At 47.4% G+C, this 18,396-nt stretch overlaps 1 protein-coding gene across 1 annotated transcript in view; it reads left to right on the top strand.

The window, feature by feature from the left end:
* The first annotated feature begins 376 nt into the window (after positions 1-376).
* NOS1 (nitric oxide synthase 1) overlaps positions 377-18,396 on the top strand; it is a 145,799-nt gene continuing 127,779 nt past the window's right edge. The window contains exon 1 of the mRNA XM_025402120.1: positions 377-674. The gene's annotated coding sequence lies outside the window, so the exon portion shown is untranslated. The remainder of the gene's footprint in view (positions 675-18,396) is intronic.

The following is an 18,396-nucleotide window of genomic DNA, read 5'->3' as shown; positions in this document are numbered from 1 at the left end:
TGCCAGGCCTGAGTGTGGCTCCAGAAAAGACCAGAACCGGGCAACATTTCCTGAACAGGCTGCCTTTCTCCGTCTGTCCACCCAAGAGCCAAGGCCAGAACCCAGGCTGCGACTCTGCGGGCTCCCGGGAGGGGCCCCCAGCACTGCCCAACCTGGGGGGCTGTGTGTTCCACTGTCCCATTAAGGAATGCTCTCCCAACACTGATGTAGAGACAGAAATAACCATCCCTGCCTCCCATGGGGCCTTCTCTGCCCAAATAGACCTGCCCTCCCCTGCGTGGCTACTACATTCAGCCCTCTCCAGGCTCCCAGAAATTGTTGTGTGTGTGTGTGTGTGTTTCCTGATAGAAAAAAAAAAAAATGGAAATTAGGTTATATAAAAGATGTATGCTTTGGAGCCCAGAGCGGCTCTTTTAATGAGGGTTGCGACGTCTCCCTCCCCACACCCATGAACCAGTCGGGTTGGACGTCACTACTAATTCGTTTCAGCGATGATAGGATAAAGGAGGGACATTAAGAAATAAATTCCCCCTCACGACCCTCGCTGAGCTCACGGCTCAGTCCCTACATATTTATGCCGCGTTCCCAGCGGCTGGGTGAGGAGCTACTTAGCGCCGCGGCTCCTCGGAGGGGCGGCCGGGCAGCGAGCAGCGAGCAGCGGCCGAGTGGACGGGGTGAGCCAGGGGCGCGTGCGGGGCGCCCAGCACTGCGCCGGGGAAGCTCGCAGCCTCCGTCCCGAACTTGGGTTCGCTGAGGCTGAGGGAGGGGACGCAAGGGGAGGGGAGAAGAGAAGGGAGGAGTGGGGGCTAGGGGAGAGGGGGTGGGGAGGGATCTTGGAGGCACAAAGCGGAGGGGAAGGGGAGGGACGCGCGCGGCTCCTACCAGGAGGCGAGTGGGTGCAACCGGCGCCCTCCAGCCGCGCGGGGCGGCGGACTCGGAGGATTCAGACCCCGGAGCGCGGCGGCCGCTGGCGCCCGGGAGGAAGAGGAGGAGTAGGAGGCGGGCGGGCGGGTGCGCAGCGCGAAGAGGCAGCCTCCGCGCTGCCCGGCTCGGCGGCAGGTGAGTTCCTGATCCGGGCGTCCCGCGCCCCTTCTCCGTCCCCAGGGCTCCTCGCTCCCGCCCGAGTCCCTGGTGTGCGCGGAAGGCTCGAAGGCTCGGGCTTTGCTGCGCGTCCCAACTTGGTTCGGGCGGCCTCATTTTCCTCCTAGCGGGCGGCCCCAGGCCAGGGGCTCCGGTCCGGGGGTCTGTGCGCCCAGGCTCCAACTTTGCAGGACCCCAGTCGCTCCCCAGCCGCGCGCTCGGCTCCGAGCTGTGCGCTGGCGGTAATGGCGGAGCCCTTGGCACAGCTCGCTACCTTCCCGCGGGCAGCCCTGGCTGGGGGATGCCAGTCCCTGGGGACCGTTGTACCTGCCCAAGCTCAACTTTACGCCTTCCTCTGTGCCAGACTCTGCGGCCGAATTGCAACTGCGAGCCGCAGGTAATGGCGGAGTCTTTGGCACCGCCAGCCGTCCGCTGCTGGGGGCCCGAGGCTGGGAGGGCTCCGCTCCCCGGAACATCGCCTGGGCCTGGCCTCCAACTTTGTGTGGAGCCTTCTTGCGCTCTCCTCCCGCGGTCATGGCGGGGCCGCCCGCACCTCGCACTTCTTCCGTCTGGGCGAGATTGGGGTGTAAGAGCGCCGTCTCCAGAACCTGGGAAAGTTGTGCCTCTCCCGCGAAGGAAGCTCTAGGGAGGCCGAGGGGCGCGCTCCGCCGCGGTTCGGGGCTGGGCAGCGGCACCAGAGCTCGGTGAGGTGGTTTCCAGGTGGCCAAGGGTCGGAGCAGGGTCCCCGGGAGATCCAACTTCCAGGGCCACTCAGGGACCTTGCGTCCGCGGTCCTGGAAGGGGCTCTCTCGGGACTGCGCCCCAGAGGAGGCCAGACGCTCGCCCCCACCCCCAGGGCACTGTGACCAGAGAGCTCATGGCTCTCCAAGCCCCACATCAAGCTGTCTGGGGTAGACATCCAGAGAGGAAAGGCTCTCACGGAGAAGGCAGCCGAGGAGGGCAGGAACCTTTCCAGTGACTCCCCTGGGTTCTGGTCCTAGATCGACCTTTTACTTGTGTGACCTTCGGTAAGTCTCTTCATCTTTCCCAGCCTCAGTTTCTCATCTGTAAAATGGAGAAACAGTTCCTTTTTCGTGGGGCTGTCGTGAGGACCTTAAAAAATCATAAATATGAATATGAAGTCAGGGTAAGTGTTCATAACGCAGGAAGTGTTGCTGATTTTTCTTTTTTTTAAACCATTATTGTAATGCTCTGGGACCGGATCTGGGAGACTCGCACGCAGATCTGGGGTTTCCCGCCAGTAGGAACTGGGGGGGTCTAGCCTGCAGAAGGTTGCTCTCGCCTCCATCTCTAACCCGGTAATCCTGGGGAAGACGCATGGGATTCTTCCTTCTACTCCCATAACCCAGCTCAAACCCTGCGCTCAGGCCTAAGAAAAGCGCGCACAGCCGCCACGGAGGGAGGGTCCCTAGGGACGCCGCTAGGCAAGGGTGCGGTGCAGGCGAGCGCTCCTCTAGGCGCCTCATCTCACCTCTGGCGGCCCAGGACCTTGGGAGACAGCAGAAAGGAGCCCCCAGACCGCTCCTCCCGAGAGGAATGAGGGAAAATTGCTCCCTTTCTTCAGTGCTAATTGGGGTCGGGGCAAACGCAAGAAATTCATAAACACACCAGGGAACACTGACGCAGCTCTCTGGAGCACAGAATTTTCCCCCGTTATTTCTTCAGAACTGAAGATAAATCCCCCCAAGTGCGCATGGGTCGCGTCCGTTCTCCGCCCTCAAGGCATCTCAGCGGATGGTTTGAGAAGCCTCCCAGGTCTCTGAAGGAGGGGGTCTCTGTCCCACCAGCACCGCCACAGCGGCCCCGGCCCCTTTCCACTAGCCTGGATTTCAGAGGCGCCCTGAGGGGCGCACAGCTCTGTCACTGACAGCTCCAAGGCACTGTCACACATATTATTCACCTGGAGCCTCTTAACAACTCTCAGGTTGCCAGTGCAGTCATCTGAATTCCATTTTGCAGCTGTGGAAATTGAGGTGTGGCAAACCAAGCTACCTACCCATAGTCACCTAGCTGGTAAGTGGCACTACCCAAGACCTCAACCCCAATTTTTGCTTTCTTAATTGGGGGCATTTTGCATACATCTGGGCACCTACGCAGTCTGACATGTACCGGAACCTTGGCACACATAGCTGTATTTCCTGATACATCTGCTCAGCCAGAGGCCAGCCATCCCTATGGTCAGAGGCTTGGCTTTGTCTCCACAAATTGTGTGATTTTTTTTTTCCCCAGAGTCCCAGATCACGTAGAGAATGAGTGAGCAGTGTGGTAGAGAGACCTGGTGAAGACCTCAGCTTGAGGCCAAGCTTAGCTCACTCCATGGCTGTGTGACCTCAGATTGTTCACTTAACCTTTCTGAGCTTCGGTTCTGTTATCTGTAAAATGAGAACAGTAACTCCCACACGGGGCTGTTTTGAAGACTTTGTGATTATGTGTGTGAAAGGTGTTCTAGAAACAATGCTGTTATGCCAAGATTGGTGATTGTAAGGCAGGAAGGCCTTACAATCCGAAACAAATGGAGCCGTTTGGGGCCAATAGTGTCATCGTGGCTTTCAGAGCAGCCTGCTTTTTGCCCTTTCTGTCTCCTCTTTATTTTTCCCAAATGGCCAAAGCCAGTCCCCAGGAGCCTGTGTATTCCACGGGGAAGGACTTCACGGAGAAGAGTGAGAGGGCGGGGCTATTGTGACAGGTTAGGCTGCTCCCAGTGGGTCTCTGTGAGTAAGATGCAAAGAGTTGTCCAAGGTACCACTCAGACGGTTGTCCAGAAATTTCCCCGCTGGCAGGGTTGCTAATTTCCCAGGAGGCAGGAAGACTGGGAGGTCAATTTGCCTGCATATTGTGAGCACAGACAGGTTTGGCTGTGCCTGTTGCGCTCACAGTCTGCTGATGTTTTGGGGTGTCTTATGACAAGACTTCATGTGTTGCCTGTCACTCAGGTTCTATGGGTCTGTGCAGGGCTTGGAATGTGGTTAAGAGCCACAGGCAACAATCAGTGCTCATGAGAACTGGGGCTTTTTCCCATTAGAAACTGGAATTTGTAGGCTGGGCGCAGTGGCTCATGCCTGTAATCCCAGCACTTTGGGAGGCCGAGGCGGGCAGATCACGAGGTCAGGAGATTGAGACCATCCTGGCTAACACGGTGAAACCCCATCTCCACTAAACATACAAAAACTTCTCCGGGGGTGGTGGTGGGTGCCTGTAGTCCCAGCTACTCAGGAGGCTGAGGCAGGAGAATGGCGTGAGCCCGGGAGGCGGAGCTTGCAGTGAGCCGAGATCACACCACGGCACTCCAGCCTGGGCGACAGAGTGCAGTTCCGTCTCAAAAAAAAAAAAAAAAAGAAAGAAACCGGAATTTGTAGAAGTTGATTTTGGCATTTCAGGACCCTTTTTAATCTGGATTGTTTGAACAGGGGGGCATGTTTCCTGCCACGAATCAGTGTGGGTTTTTATGGTTAACACCACATAAGTTATAGACATGACCATTTTCCTTGTTCTAATATATGATAACATTTAAACATCATCTAATCCAGCAAACGCCAAACATCAGCCCAGTGGGCCTTTAGTGTCAGAATACAACAAGTCACTGGTTAAAAGCAAAGATGCCAGACCCCACCTTAAATCTACCAAATCAGCATCCCTGGGGGAGACTGGAAATATCTATATTTTTAACAAGGCTGCTCCAGGAGATTCTAATACCCTCAGTTTTTGTCTGTCACCCTCCTTGTACAAATTGGGAAACTGAGGCCCAGGAAAGGCATGTGACTCGATGAAAGTCACACAGCACATTACTGCCAAAGCTGGGATAGAACTTCAGTGTCTTGACTCGCTGTCCAATCCTCACTGATGATAACTTCATGTTTCCTTTGGTACAAGCCCTGTAAATGCCAGGGTTTAAAGAACTTTAATTTCATCTTTCTGATTGTCATTCTAGATTAGACCAACTGCTCAGAGGAGACTGAAAATAATTCCTCCCACCTTGACCTTGCTGGGTGTCAGCACTGAGTTCCCATCTAATCTTGGACATTAGCCCCACTATTTGATCTATCCCTTTCAGAGGGAATATTCCATTTTTTTTTTTTTTTTTTTTTTTTTTTTTTTTTGAGACAAGGTCTCTCTCTATTGCCCAGGCTGGAGTGTAGTGGTGTGATCACAGCTCACTGGAGCTTCGACCTCCTGGGCTCAACTGATCATCTCTCCTCAGCCTCTCGAGTAGCTGGGACTATAGGTGTGTGCCACCACACCTGGCTAATTTTTTTTATTTTTGGTAGAGACGGGGTTTTGTCATGTTGCCCAGGCTAGTCTCGAACTCCTGGGCTCAAGCCATTTGCCTGCTTCGGCATCCTTAAGTGCTGGGATTACAGGTGTGAGCCACCACGCCAGGTCTAGAAAAATTCCTTTTATGAGTGACCTATCAGGTATAACTTCTGCAGAGAAGTAGTCACAGAGCTAATAAACCCAGTTTAACTCCCATTGATTTCACCAAAGCCATTGGTTTGAGCTCATGTCAGCAGCCCTTCGGCCTTCCACCCAGCCTTTGCAAGTGTGTGTGTGCTGCTCACATGCCTGTTCTTAAGGTAGAAGAATGATGAGCAGCACCCAGCAATGCTGGAAAATTGAGCCCATTCGAATCTTTTAAATGAAAATGATGTATCAACAGAAAGTGCCTCTAAGTCTCTAATTCAAGTATGGTTAACAGAGTATAGTGGACGTGGGTCTTGGCACATCGTATGATGCTAAGGATGAACAGCAGTTACCGTGGGCCGCTCAGCAGCAGACGTCAGCACATTTATCATATGTGTCATGATACGTGTTAAATGGCAAAGCCAGTGCTGGGCCCCAAGGGCAGGTGCCCAGATAAAGGTGGTGTGAGCCCCACTCTAATGAAGCCTGCAGTCTGGCTAAGCGGTGAGCAACAGACAAGCCCTGTACCTGGCGTGAAGTTTCTGCAAGAGAGGTGGAGGTGAGGTGCTGTGGCAGCACCCAGGACAGGTGGTTGAGGGAATCAGGAAGGACTTCTCAGAGGAGGTGGCATCGAAGCCTGTAGCCTGATTTGTGGCACCCTCTCAGGGATGGGGTCCCCGGTGCCAAACTGGGCCAGCAGCAGCCAGGTTGAAAGGCAGGACCTCACACTGAGAATCGTCTTAGGAAACGCGAGAGGCCAGCTTGGGCACTTGTGGATTCTGTGACTCAGAGTGAGAGTTAACATCTCTGACTCTCCGGCATGTCATTCATGCAGTAGAGATTATGAGTACTACAGGGGGTTGTTAGGAGGATTTAATGGGATAGTGTGTGTGTAACTCTAGAAGGGAAGCAGCATTGGGCCCATCTCAGTGAGCATAACAAAGAAAAGAAATTGTAAAAAGAGTTAGTTAGCCAGCCAGACGCAGTGGCTCACGCCTGTAATCCCAACACTTTGGGAGACTGAGACAGGAAGATTGTTTGAGCTCAGCGTTCGAGCCCAGCCTGGGAAACAGAGTGAGACTCCATCTCTACAAAAGAATTAGCCAGGTGTGGTGGCGTGCACCTGTGGTCCCAGCTACTCAGCAGGCTGAGGTGGGAGGATAGCTTGAGCCTAGGAGGCGGAGGTTGCAGTAAGCCAAGATTGTGCTGTTGCACTCCATCCTGGGTAACAGAACCAGAACCTGTCTCGAAAATAAATAAATTAATTCATCAATTAATTTTTTAAGATAGCCAGTTGGTGTTATCTGAGCCCCTTTCTCTTGCTCAGCCTCCGTTTTCGTATCTGTGAAATGGAGTTGGAATTAAAGGGCATCTCTCGTCAGAGACCTGCAGATACGTTCTTAGTCTGGCAGAGAGTTTTTTTGCTTTCTGTTTGTTTGGATTGGGGGGCATTGTTTCGTTGGGTTTTGTTTGAAGAGTATTTTTTTTTCCTTTAGGTCACCAGCCTCACCATTCAATATTCTTTAATTCACTTGTCTGGCCCTTCAAGGCATTTTAGTTTATAACCCCAGGACTAACTTCCCTCAAAGACCTTTACAGCTTTAACATCCTCTGCCTTACCTAGAGCAACATGGGCCCAATTGTCATCCATCAGTTGCATTTATGATTTCTGCTGACATTTCCTAAGAGAAAGGTGGCCCTATTCAGGTGGATAATACAGAAGCCCTTTGCAAGGGGCAAAGTTCCCATTTCCAGCCTGGGCATTTCCCACCTCTGATTTGTATGTTCTGTTTCCTACTAAGACTGGGATTTCCTGGGAATGATGAGCCTTTACTTTTCGACCATCCACGATGCTTCAGGAGCCTACAGGTTTTCAGAGGTGCCCTGAAAAGCATCTCAGCTTCTGCTGGGAACATTTGCCCACTGGCATTAAATAATACTCAAGAATCTCTTCTTTATTGAAAACCTCACAGCTAAATTTTACTATCATGAGGATTAAAAAGGTGGGCCTTTCTGAAACCCATTTCCAGTTGGAAATGAAGAAGGAATCTTGTGAATTCAAAAAGCTTATGCAGCTTCAGATAGTATCCATGTACAGCCGTCGTTTCCCAGCTAAAGTATTTCTTGTCATAAACGAGAGTGAAGTTAACCACTTCTTCATTTAACAAACACACCCTGAGCTCCCAGCTCTGTGCCAGACCCCACAAGAGAGGCTTCTGCATAAAGAAAGGGAAGACAGGGTCCCTACCCTCAAGGTGGCTCGTGGTGTCCAAAACAGGCATCCACTCACCAACAACTAGATGTAGTGGGGTAAACGATATGGGCAGTCCATCCTATTTAGTCACTAAGACAGCCACATGGATCACATTGGGCTCTATGTCATTCCAGGAATTTTCAGCATAAAAAAACGTATCCTCCAGGGATAAGTCAGAATGGTACTCGATCACAACTGACATATTTTGGGCATATTTTTCTCTTTAATTTTTTTGAAGCAGTATATCAGCTCTGGAATATTCAGTAAAAAAAAATGAAAGTCAGTCATGTTCACGTGCCAGAAATCAGGTAATGAACACAGTTGATAGCATCTATGTGCTTGTTTGTTATGTCTTAGCTGGCAATACCTTCAGTTATCATTTTGCCTCTAATATCATGTAGTCACTGAAATGAAACCTCTTTCTTTCTCCCAAAGCATGGTATAAGATAATGGGACTGGATGGGTTTCTTGACTTGATATTTTTATTGATTTCGATTATCTTTTTAACAAACACGCCAAACTCCTATATGTAGATAAATATTGTTTCGCTTCCAGCTGCTGTCAAGGTCTAGGATTTCTTGGGGGTCCCTTCTTCAAGACTTGCCTTCAGAAAGTATGGTATTTCTTTCCGAATCTCCCTACTAGTGATATCTTACTGGGCTTTTGAGGATGCAGTTGAATTTCAGAAACAGCAAGAAGTCATTGAGACCCACATTTTTTTTGGCTAAAATGGGTGATGACATTGGATGAAATGTAGAGATTTGGTGTTTGCTTGTTTGTTTGTTTCATTGTGGTTTTTTTTTTTTCATTGTTGTTTTGTTTTGCTTTTATGGAGATGGATTCTCACCATGTTGCCCAGGCTGGTCTTGAACTTCTGGGCTCAAATGATCCTCCTGCCTCGGCGTCCCAAAGTGCTGGGATTACAGGCATGAGCCCAGCCCAAACTGTGGAGATTTAGTTTAGAGGAGGGCTATTTTAAAAAAACAATATGGTATGATCAGGATTGCCTATCTGGTTCAAAACTGACATGTAAGTCAAGCATTGTGCGCCATGTACTTCATCTTGTGACCCTGACAATGGGAGCCAGCCTCCATGACGCTAAAACTCTTCCCTCGTGAGAACCCTTGACACCTATTACTGGGAAGCAGCTTGTCTGCTTCTCTCTCCTAACCAACAGGGATGAGATTTATGACTTGAGTTGTCATTGTTTAGGAAACAATCTTAACTGAGTATTTGGTGAAGTTGTGCAAGTACAGTATATAGTTAATTTTCTTAGGTGTAATAACGGTACTGTGGGTTTTGTGGGAGTCTGTCTCTATGCTGAAGGCATATGTGCTTAAGAATTTAGAGCCGAGACATTATGATTCTGCAACTTATTTTAAAATGGTTCATTTTAAAGGTAGGTAAGTAGGTAGGTAGATAGATAATAGATGGAGAGCTGGGTAGGTAGGTAGATAGATAGATAGATAGATAATAGCTAGAGGGTAGATAATAAGTAGGTAGATAGATGATTGATAAATACATAGGTAGATAGATGAATAGATAGATAACAGGTGATAGGTAGGTAGATAGATTGGTAGGTAGATAGATGCATAGACAGATGATAGGTACGTACGTAGGTAGACAGATAGGTATGTGAATGGATGGACGAATGGATAGGTAGGTAGATAGGTAAGTAGGTAGGTAGGTGTGTGGATGGATGGATAGATAGATAGATAGATGACTGATAGAGAAAGACAAGTAGGTAAATATGAAAATGCTAATAGCTGTTGAATTAAGTTGAAAGTTTTGGGGTGTTTTTACAACATTCTTTTACATTTTCTCTTTAAACACTTTATCAAAAAAAAGTTGGGAGCCAAGAATGGCTTTCAACTTTCCTCCTTGTTAAATTTTTCCAAGTTTCTTAGGAGAATAATATTTAGCCATCTCGTTTCTATCCCCTCACCTCCCACACATGAATACATGTGCACACGCATATACGCACACATGAACACACACATCTCTCTCTCTCTCCCTCTTTTTTCCTGGAAGCAATAATCCTGCAGTTTAGCAGAATGTCACTGTTTTTCATGGCAGTTTCTCTTTACATTTTTCCCTCAGCATTTTAATTAGGGCTGTGAGTCACCATGCTTTATGAAGGCTGGTGACAATGTCATTTACGGCTGTTTAGCATCCCAATCGAGCCCTCTTTGGCGGTGCTCATTACATCAGGGGCATTGAGCAGTGAGCAGGCGACAGTTCCCTCTGTCAGCAACAGAACAGGCTCAGGGCCTCTTGAGGGACTGAGAAATGAGCTTGAGGTTTGTTCATGGACTGAATGCACTTGAGCTTGAGAGGGTTGTGCAAAACTGAAGCTCTGACCTCCTTCTCAGTGATAGTGAGCTTTCTCCCAGGCCCACGCTTCTCACCTCCAGACATCAGCTCTTGAATACTTATTTATTTATTTATTTATTTATTTATTTATTTATTTATTTATTTCTGTGACAGGGTCTTACTCTGTCGCGCAGGCTGGAGTGCTGTGTCATGATGACAGCCCACTGCAACCTCAACTTTCCTGGCTCAGGTGATCCTCCTACCTCAGCCTCCTGAGTAGCTGGGACTACAGGTGTGCACCACCACACCTGGCTAATTTTTTGTATTTTTTGTAGAGACGGGGTCTCACCACATTGCCCAGGCTGATTTCAAATTCCTGGGCTCAAGCAATCTGCCTGCCTGGGCCTCCCAAAGTACTGGGATTACAGCTGTGAGTTGCCATGCCCAGCAGGTTCTTGAACACTTCTGGATGATGGAGAAGAGGCAGGATTCTGAAGCCCATCAAAGCTGGGTTCAAATCCAACCACTGCCATTGATTCACTCTGTAACCTTGGCAAGTTATTTAATCTCTCTGTAAATCTCATTTTCCTCTTCTGTAAACACAGGAATAATTCCACTTCACTGCATTACTGAGGCCATTAAATGCTTGGCACATGCAGGCTCCTCCATCAGTTTCTCGGTAAGGATGAGGTTGGTGATTAGGATGACTTGGCTTAGACATGTCACGCCCTTGACTATCCATGTTCCTTCTGATATTCCTCATCCCTCGACCCAAGGGGCAATGGAGGTGAAGATTTGTCAGTCAGGGTCTAAGCAGGAAACAGAAGGCAGCTGCAGCTGGGACTTCCAAGATAATTTAATTAAGGAGCAGCTTATGGACACAGGTTAAGGCACCAACAAGAGAGTGCTGAAGTACTCAGGGACTAGCAACCAGGGCAGCAGTTGCCACTCCAGGCCTGAAGGAACAGGGGGAAGCAACAGTGTTACTGAAGCCCTTTGGGTCGTGGAATGGAGCGGGGGTGCTGGCGAAGGGAAGGGTCCCTGTAGAAGCTATACTCAGAAGGGAATGCAGACCCTGCCAGACTACAGCACTAAGAGAGGGAGAGAGCAGAGAAGGAAATGCCCTGGCCTCTCTCTGCTTCTCCCTCATCTCCTGTCTCCACGTCCCATTGGCCAAACCCAATCAGATGCCAGAGAGCAAGAGACTTTCTTTCTTTCTTTCTTTTTTTTTTTTTTGTGAGACAGAGTCTTGCTTGGTCGTCCAGGCTGGAGTGCAGTGGCATGATATCAGCTCACTGCAAGCTCTGCCTCCCGGGTTCACGCCATTCTCCTGCCTCAGCATCCGGAGTAGCTGGGACTATAGGCGCCCGCCACCACACCTGGCTAATTTTTTTGTATGTTTAGTAGAGATGGAGTTTCACTGTGTTAGCCAGGATGGTCTCGATCTCCCGACTTCATGATCCACCAGCCTCAGTCTCCCAAAGTGCTGGGATTACAGGCTTGAGCCACCGCGCCCGGCCAAGAGACCTTTTGATGTCCATAGAGGTCAGTCTCTTCGGAAGCCCAGATAAGTTTGGAGAATGAATCTAGGGGCAAAGGATGGAGCACAACTAGCACAGATGGGGGGAAAGAGGAAGAGCTCACCAATAATGGTGAGTAAGACCAATCCCGGTTCATCAGCTCTGAGCAAAAAGAAGTTTCCCTGAGTTGGGACGTTCTGGAATGTCTCCATTTTGCTTCCCGGATCCAGGACATGGTAGTGTGTCTTCAGTTTTCTGTAGGGTCCTTATGAAGTCCTCAAAATAAATCAGGTATTTGCTTTCATTTCAAACACCCAAGGTACTTTGAGAAAATGAGAGTGGGTACTGTAAAATCAAGTGAACAGTGCCAGGGCATTGCAACTTAGCCTGCAAATTGTAGGGTGGATTCCTAAATAAAGCACCCAGTTAATTGAGGAGGTGTGGCTCATTGACTAATCTGTTGAAATGGTTTTGGTGTACAGTCAACAGGTAACAAGTAAATGCCTGTTGAATGCCCACTCTGCATTGTCCCTGAGCACATCACACATCGTCCCGTGACAATGGCGTGCTGTGCCCTGCCAGCCAGGCATGCAAGTCTTATCAAAGTGCAAAAGGTTCTTAGATTTCAAAGCAAGGTTTTCTAATGATAGCATCTCAGGAATCCTGAGATTTTACTGCTGACTTTCAAGGAGAGTTGTAGATTAAACTTGGAGAAACTTTCTTGGTGGAAATGACAATGATGCTGTAGAAAAAACTCTGAAGTGGGAGCTGAGAGTCTGTGTGTCTCTGGCAATGATAATAACACCAGCCAGCCAGGCACAGTGGCTCACGTCTGTAAACCCAGCACTTTGGGAGGTTGAGGAGGGAGGATCGCTTGAGCTCAGGAGTTCGAGGCCAGCCTAGGCAACATAGCAAGACCCCATCTCTACAAAAAAATAAAAAATTAACCAAGTGTGGTGGCTTATGCCTGTAGTCCCAGCTATTCAGAAGGCTGAGGCAGGAGGATCCTTGAGCCCCGGAGTTCAAGACGGCAACTAGCTATAATCACACCACTGCACTCTAGCCTGGGCAATACAACAAGACCCAGTCTCAAAATAATAAGTAATAACACCAGCCAATGTTCTTCATGTACGTGCTACAGACTAGGTACCATGCTAAGCCCTGGGCCTGTATAATCACAGGTTTCCAAAATATGGTGGTTACTCCACTGGCGGGACCCATTTTTTATTGTTTTATTTCATTGAGGTAAAATTCACGTAACATAAAATTAACCATTTTAAAATAGCATTTAGTACCTTCCCAGTGTTATGTGATCATTGCCTCTATCTGGTTCCAAAACATCTCCATTACCCCACAAGGGAACCTTGTACTTCTTAAGAATTGAAAACAAGTATTCAAACAAGACCTTTTCCATGTGTGTTCGTAACACTATTCACAATAGCCAAAGGGTGGAAACAACCCAAATGTCTGTCAGTGGACAAGTGGATAAACTAAAAGCGGCTTATCCATCTATGTGATGGAATATTACTCATCCACTGAAAGGAATGAAGTGCTGATCTGTGCTGTAACATGGATGAACCTCAAAAGCGTGATGCTGAGTGAAAGAAACCAGACACAAAAAGCCTCATCTTGTAGGATTTCATTTATATGCAGTATCCAGAATAGACAAACCCATGGAGGCAGAAAGCAGATTAGTGGTTGCCAGGGGGCAAGGAGAGGGGAAAGGGGGAGCAACCACTTTACTGATACTCATTTTTTTAAAAAACTTTTATTTTGAAGTAATTTTAGATTCACCGAAAAGTTGCAATATGGTACGAGCTTCTTTATACCCTGACCTAGTTTCCCCAATGTTAATATCATACATAACCATAGTCTAATTATCAAGAACAGAAGATTGACAATGGCGTGATATTAACTAAACGATAGACCCTGTTCGAATTGCACCACTTTCTCCGCTGCTGTGCTGTGTCTGTTCCAGGATCCCACATTGCTTTCGGTGCTGATTTCTGTCTGCCTCCTCTGATCTGTGACAGTTTGTCAGTCTTTCCTTGTCTCCCGTGGACTTGACACTTTTGAAGATGACTGGTCAGTTACAGTGCCACTTCGTGTGAATTTGTTCCACGTGTTTTCATGATTAGATCAAGGCACCATTTTAAAAAAAAATTAGTCATTAAATATTTGTTCCGATAGATCATAGAAAAAAAGCAGCTAGCAAATTTATACCATGATTTCGTGGATTTTAGCTTTTAGGATGAGGCTATAGTAAGTAAGATAGGAAGTGAGTTCATTGTAAGGGAAAATATTAAATAAATAATTGCATAGGTGAGACATGGGTATGATGCAAAGATATGATGTTGGTAAGAGCAGCATGGGAAACATGACGTTACCTCATGGAATCCTCAAAAGAGCCCTGCAAAGTAGATTCAGGACTATTGTTTTTCTCCATTTTATAGATGAAGAAACAGAGGCACCAAGATGCCGAAGGCCTTGACCAAGTCACATGTCAGTAAATGGCAGAATCGGGATTTGAATCCCATGCCTGTGATCTTAAACCATGACATTTCCCTATAATCCTTCCTTCCAACCTCTGTGACATCAGCTTATAGACTGTTGAAAGTGACGCCGTTCTCTTCTGTGATTTGATTTCGGGGGATATTTGCAGAGCTCTGTTCAGTGAAGCTAACTCAGCTGGTGATGTGTCCCATGGTGCCGAGGTAGGGTGTCCTCCAGGGGCTTCCCAGGTGTGCGGGTGCAGCACGAGATAAAGACCAAGCCAGTTCAGGTAACCCCCAGGTAGAGTCACTAAAAAAAACTGTAGAGGATCTAGGACTGAATCTTCCCTCGGAATGGAGGAAGGAAGTTGTGTTCCACTCAGCTCCTGTTAGAATGAGTACGCAAGGACTGGTTTGACATCAAAAGAAAAACTCCAATTTAGATAGAAAGGTGTCACTCCAGGAAGGGCTTTGGTGCACGCCCAAGATGAAAGAAGAAACAGATATAGACATAAAGATGATGATCGTGCACAGTGCTGCGTCACTCTCAGTAGATTTAACCCAGGGAGAACAAGGTCAGGGTTGAGCATCAGCGCCAGGGCACAATCTGGGGTGGATGCTGTGATCTCCTGTGGAGGTGGGGATCCCATCGAACACCTGGATCGACTGGGGCCACCTAGGACAAGACCCAAATCACTGAGCACACCATGTCCCTTCATTGAGTAGCTTCTGAAGGTGACCTTCCTTGTTGCCCTTTAAAACTCACTCTCTAGCAGGGGTCCCACAGTCAAAGGCCTATAGTCAAATACTTATTGGCAAGAAACGAATGATGGGGGCCACAGGTTGGTGCAGGGGAACCAGAGAGCTCGTGCCCCACCTATAGGGGGCGCCGCCACCTACTCCAGCTGTTTGGAGTGTGCTCAGGAACTCAAGCCCAGTATTAATGTATCTTCCACAGTTCCGAGAAAGCCAGAGATTTTTATCTTTGGTGAAACCTCCAGTTTGTTTGTTTGTTTGTTTGTTTCCTTTTTTTGAGACAGGATCACACTCTCTTTCACCCAGTCTGGAGTGCAGTGGCGCAATCTCGGCTCACTGCAACCTCTGCCTCCCAGGTTCAAGCAATTCTCCTGCCTCAGACCCCCAACCAGCTGGGACTACAGGCATGCACCACCACACCCAGCTAATTTTTGTATTTTTAGTAGAGACAGGTTTTGCCATCTTGGCCAGGCTGGTCTTCAACTTCTGACCTCAAGTGATCCACCTTCCTCGGCCTCCCAAAGTGCTGGGATTACAGGTGTGAGCCACCATGCCCAGCCTGAAACCTCTAGTTTTTAAATGGTGGTAACAAATTTGGGGGGAAAAAAATTAACCGTATGAACCAAATGCAACTCATTTGTATACTTATGGGCTGTCTTTGATAGAATCTGACCAGAGCCTGATTGAAGCATATGATATCCTGGATCTGAGGCATTTTTTGTGCAGAACAGGTGATAGTTTGAGTTGAATTCCAAATTTCCTTTGAAATGGCCATTTGTGTAGGTCACAAAAAGTCACACAGGGCTTTAGAAGCAAGCTGTACCGGTGTTTCTTAAACTCCAGTGTGCACGTAAATCTGCTGGGAATCTTCCTAAAATGCAGAGCCTGAGTCGTAGGTCTGGGCTGGGCCTTGGGATTCTGCATTGCTGACATGTTCCCAGGTGATGGTGATGGTGCTGGCGCATGGACCACACTTTGGGTAGCAAGGGACTAGACCATGTTCATCGCTGGTGATTTTGCAAACTCCATTAAGACCCACCCCACATTGTCTTTCCTTTTTCTGAATCCAAGTTTTGTTTCTGTTTTTGTTTTTTGAGACAGAGTCTCATTCTATGATCCAGGCTGGAGTGCAGTGGTGTGACCTTGGCTCACTACAACCTCTGCCTCCCGGGTTCAAGCCATTCTCCTGCCTCAGCCTCCTGAGTAACTGGGATTACAGCCACGTGCCACCACGCCTGGCTAATTTTTGTATTTTTAGTAGAGGCGGGGTTTCACCATGTCGGCCAGACGGGTCTCACACTCCTGGTCTCAGGTGATCCGCCCACCTCAGCCTCCCAAAGTGCCGGGATTATAGGCGTGAGCCATGGCACCTGGCCTGAATCCAGGTTTTGTTAACCAAGTGTCTAAAGTTTCATTCATTTGTAATGGGCCGTGCCATCACCTCCCTGCAGCTGCTTTCAGGAAGTGAAGTGAGACCAGTTTGGCTTTCTGCATGGCAACCACTGGCTAGAACTGCCCTCCAGATGTGGCATGGGGCCCTCAGTTCTCTACAGTCCCCTCTGCTCCCTCTCACTTCTCACAGAGCTGCTTCATTCAGTAGCTGCAGACTTAGAGATTGAGACCCTGATTCACTGAGCACCTATTATGTGCCAAGTCCTGTGCTATGCACAGGTGGTTCTTTGGTTTTTGTTTTTGTTTTTTTGAAACAGGGTCTTGCTTTGTCACCCAGGCTGTAGTCCAGTGGTACTATCATGGCTTACTGCAGCCTCAACCTCCTGGGCTCAATAATCCTCCTGCCTTAACCTCCCCAAGTGTTGGGATTACAGGGATGAGCCACTGGACCCAGCCCTAAGTAGTTACTTGATAAAAGCTGAGTAAATGAAGGAATCATAGCAGACATCTCTGATACCATAATCATTATTTTTATTTGATTTTTTATTTGAAAAAGTGCATTATCATCTGTGGTTCCCTTTCAGCACTAAATATTTATTTTAAGCTTCTTATCCTGATTATGAAATTGATTGTTTAAACATTTACTTTGACAAGTGACTAGAATCTGTTAGCCTTGCCCCCTCATCTCACTTTTAGTGGTATCTTCAGATACCCTGTTATCGATCCTTAGGAGGCAGATAATTTTTGGAGGTATTTCACCAGGAAGGGAGGTGAGCCAATATTTGACTGCTTGGGCAATAATTTAAATTGTTAAGCTCCAGCATAACAAGACAGAAAGAGCATCTTGCAGCTGGGCGCAGTGGCTCACACCTATAATCCCAGCACTTTGGGAGGCCGAGGCAAACGGATCACATGAGGTCAGGGGTTCAAGACCAGCCTGGCCAATATGGCAAAATCCCATCTCCACTAAAAATATAAAAATTAGCTGGCAGGCATCTGTAGTCCCAGCTACTCAGGAGGCTGAGGCAGGAGAATTGCTTGAACCCAGGAGGCAGAGGTTGCAGTGAGCCAAGATTGTGCCACTGCACTCCAGCCTGGGCAACAGAGTGAGTCACTGTCAAAAAAAAAAAAAAAAAAAAAAGCAAGCAAACAAGAATGAATCATATAGCCTGAGTTTGATCCTCGTTCTGACTCTGTTTCTAAGAATCTTAGGCAAGTCCTTTCCTATTAGCCTCTAGCTCCTCATCTGCAAAATGCAGTGTTAAACCAGTGACTTCTACCCTTATTATTTATTGTGTAATGGAATACTTGGGGAATCATATTAATGCGATGGCTTGTTTCCCCCATATAAATGCACGTATCACAAAAGTTGCACCCACAATTTCAGGATTTTCAGGGTTCCCTGAGCCCTGTAGGAGGTTTATAAAATCAATGTTGTGAACTAGAGTAGAAAATCCCTAGCATCTCTTTCAACTTTCAATTACTAAAATTGTAGAATTGAGCTAAAAATACATAGCAGTACTTAGAACGTTAGAAAAGCAAAGACGTTGAGTTCAGACAAACTTGACTTAAGTCCCCACCACTGACGCTAGCTGCATAATCTATGACTTAATGTCTTAGAGCCTCGATTTTAACATCTATAAAATGGGAATTATAATGTCACGTCATGTTCATATCGTGTTGCAAGAATGAAAATGAGATCTTCCAATAAAGTGTTTACACATAAAAATGTTCAAAATATTAAGTTGAACCATACGAAATTGAAAAATTTGATCACTTGCAAAACTGTTAATTTCATATATTTCAACCTAATAAGTACTTATTCACCAAATACTTATTTCATGCTTACTAGGTGCTAACATATTCTAAGAAGAAAGTCAGTTATATTGTGCAGATGAAAGCAGACCTTTGGTGCTTTAATTCCAAGCGGCCAGCAAATGTATACTAGGCTCAGGCCTGCCTTACTGAATATTTTCCCTCCTGTCCTTGGTACTAGTCTACACATTCATGCTAAGGTAGGGCAACTGCAAATACATTTTATACAATTGAAGAGTCTGGATCTTTTACTAAAGTTTGACCCAATTGCATTTATTGTTATTACTGGTATATCTGACATATATGGAATTATTTCTGCCATTGTAGTTTGTGTTTTCTATGTAACATGTTTTCC

The sequence above is a fragment of the Theropithecus gelada genome, chromosome 11 (genome assembly GCF_003255815.1).
Source record: "Theropithecus gelada isolate Dixy chromosome 11, Tgel_1.0, whole genome shotgun sequence".
Classification (NCBI taxonomy): Eukaryota; Metazoa; Chordata; class Mammalia; order Primates; family Cercopithecidae; genus Theropithecus; species Theropithecus gelada.
The sequence above is the reverse complement of the archived record's forward strand: the minus strand, read 5'-3'. Positions and strand labels throughout refer to the sequence as shown.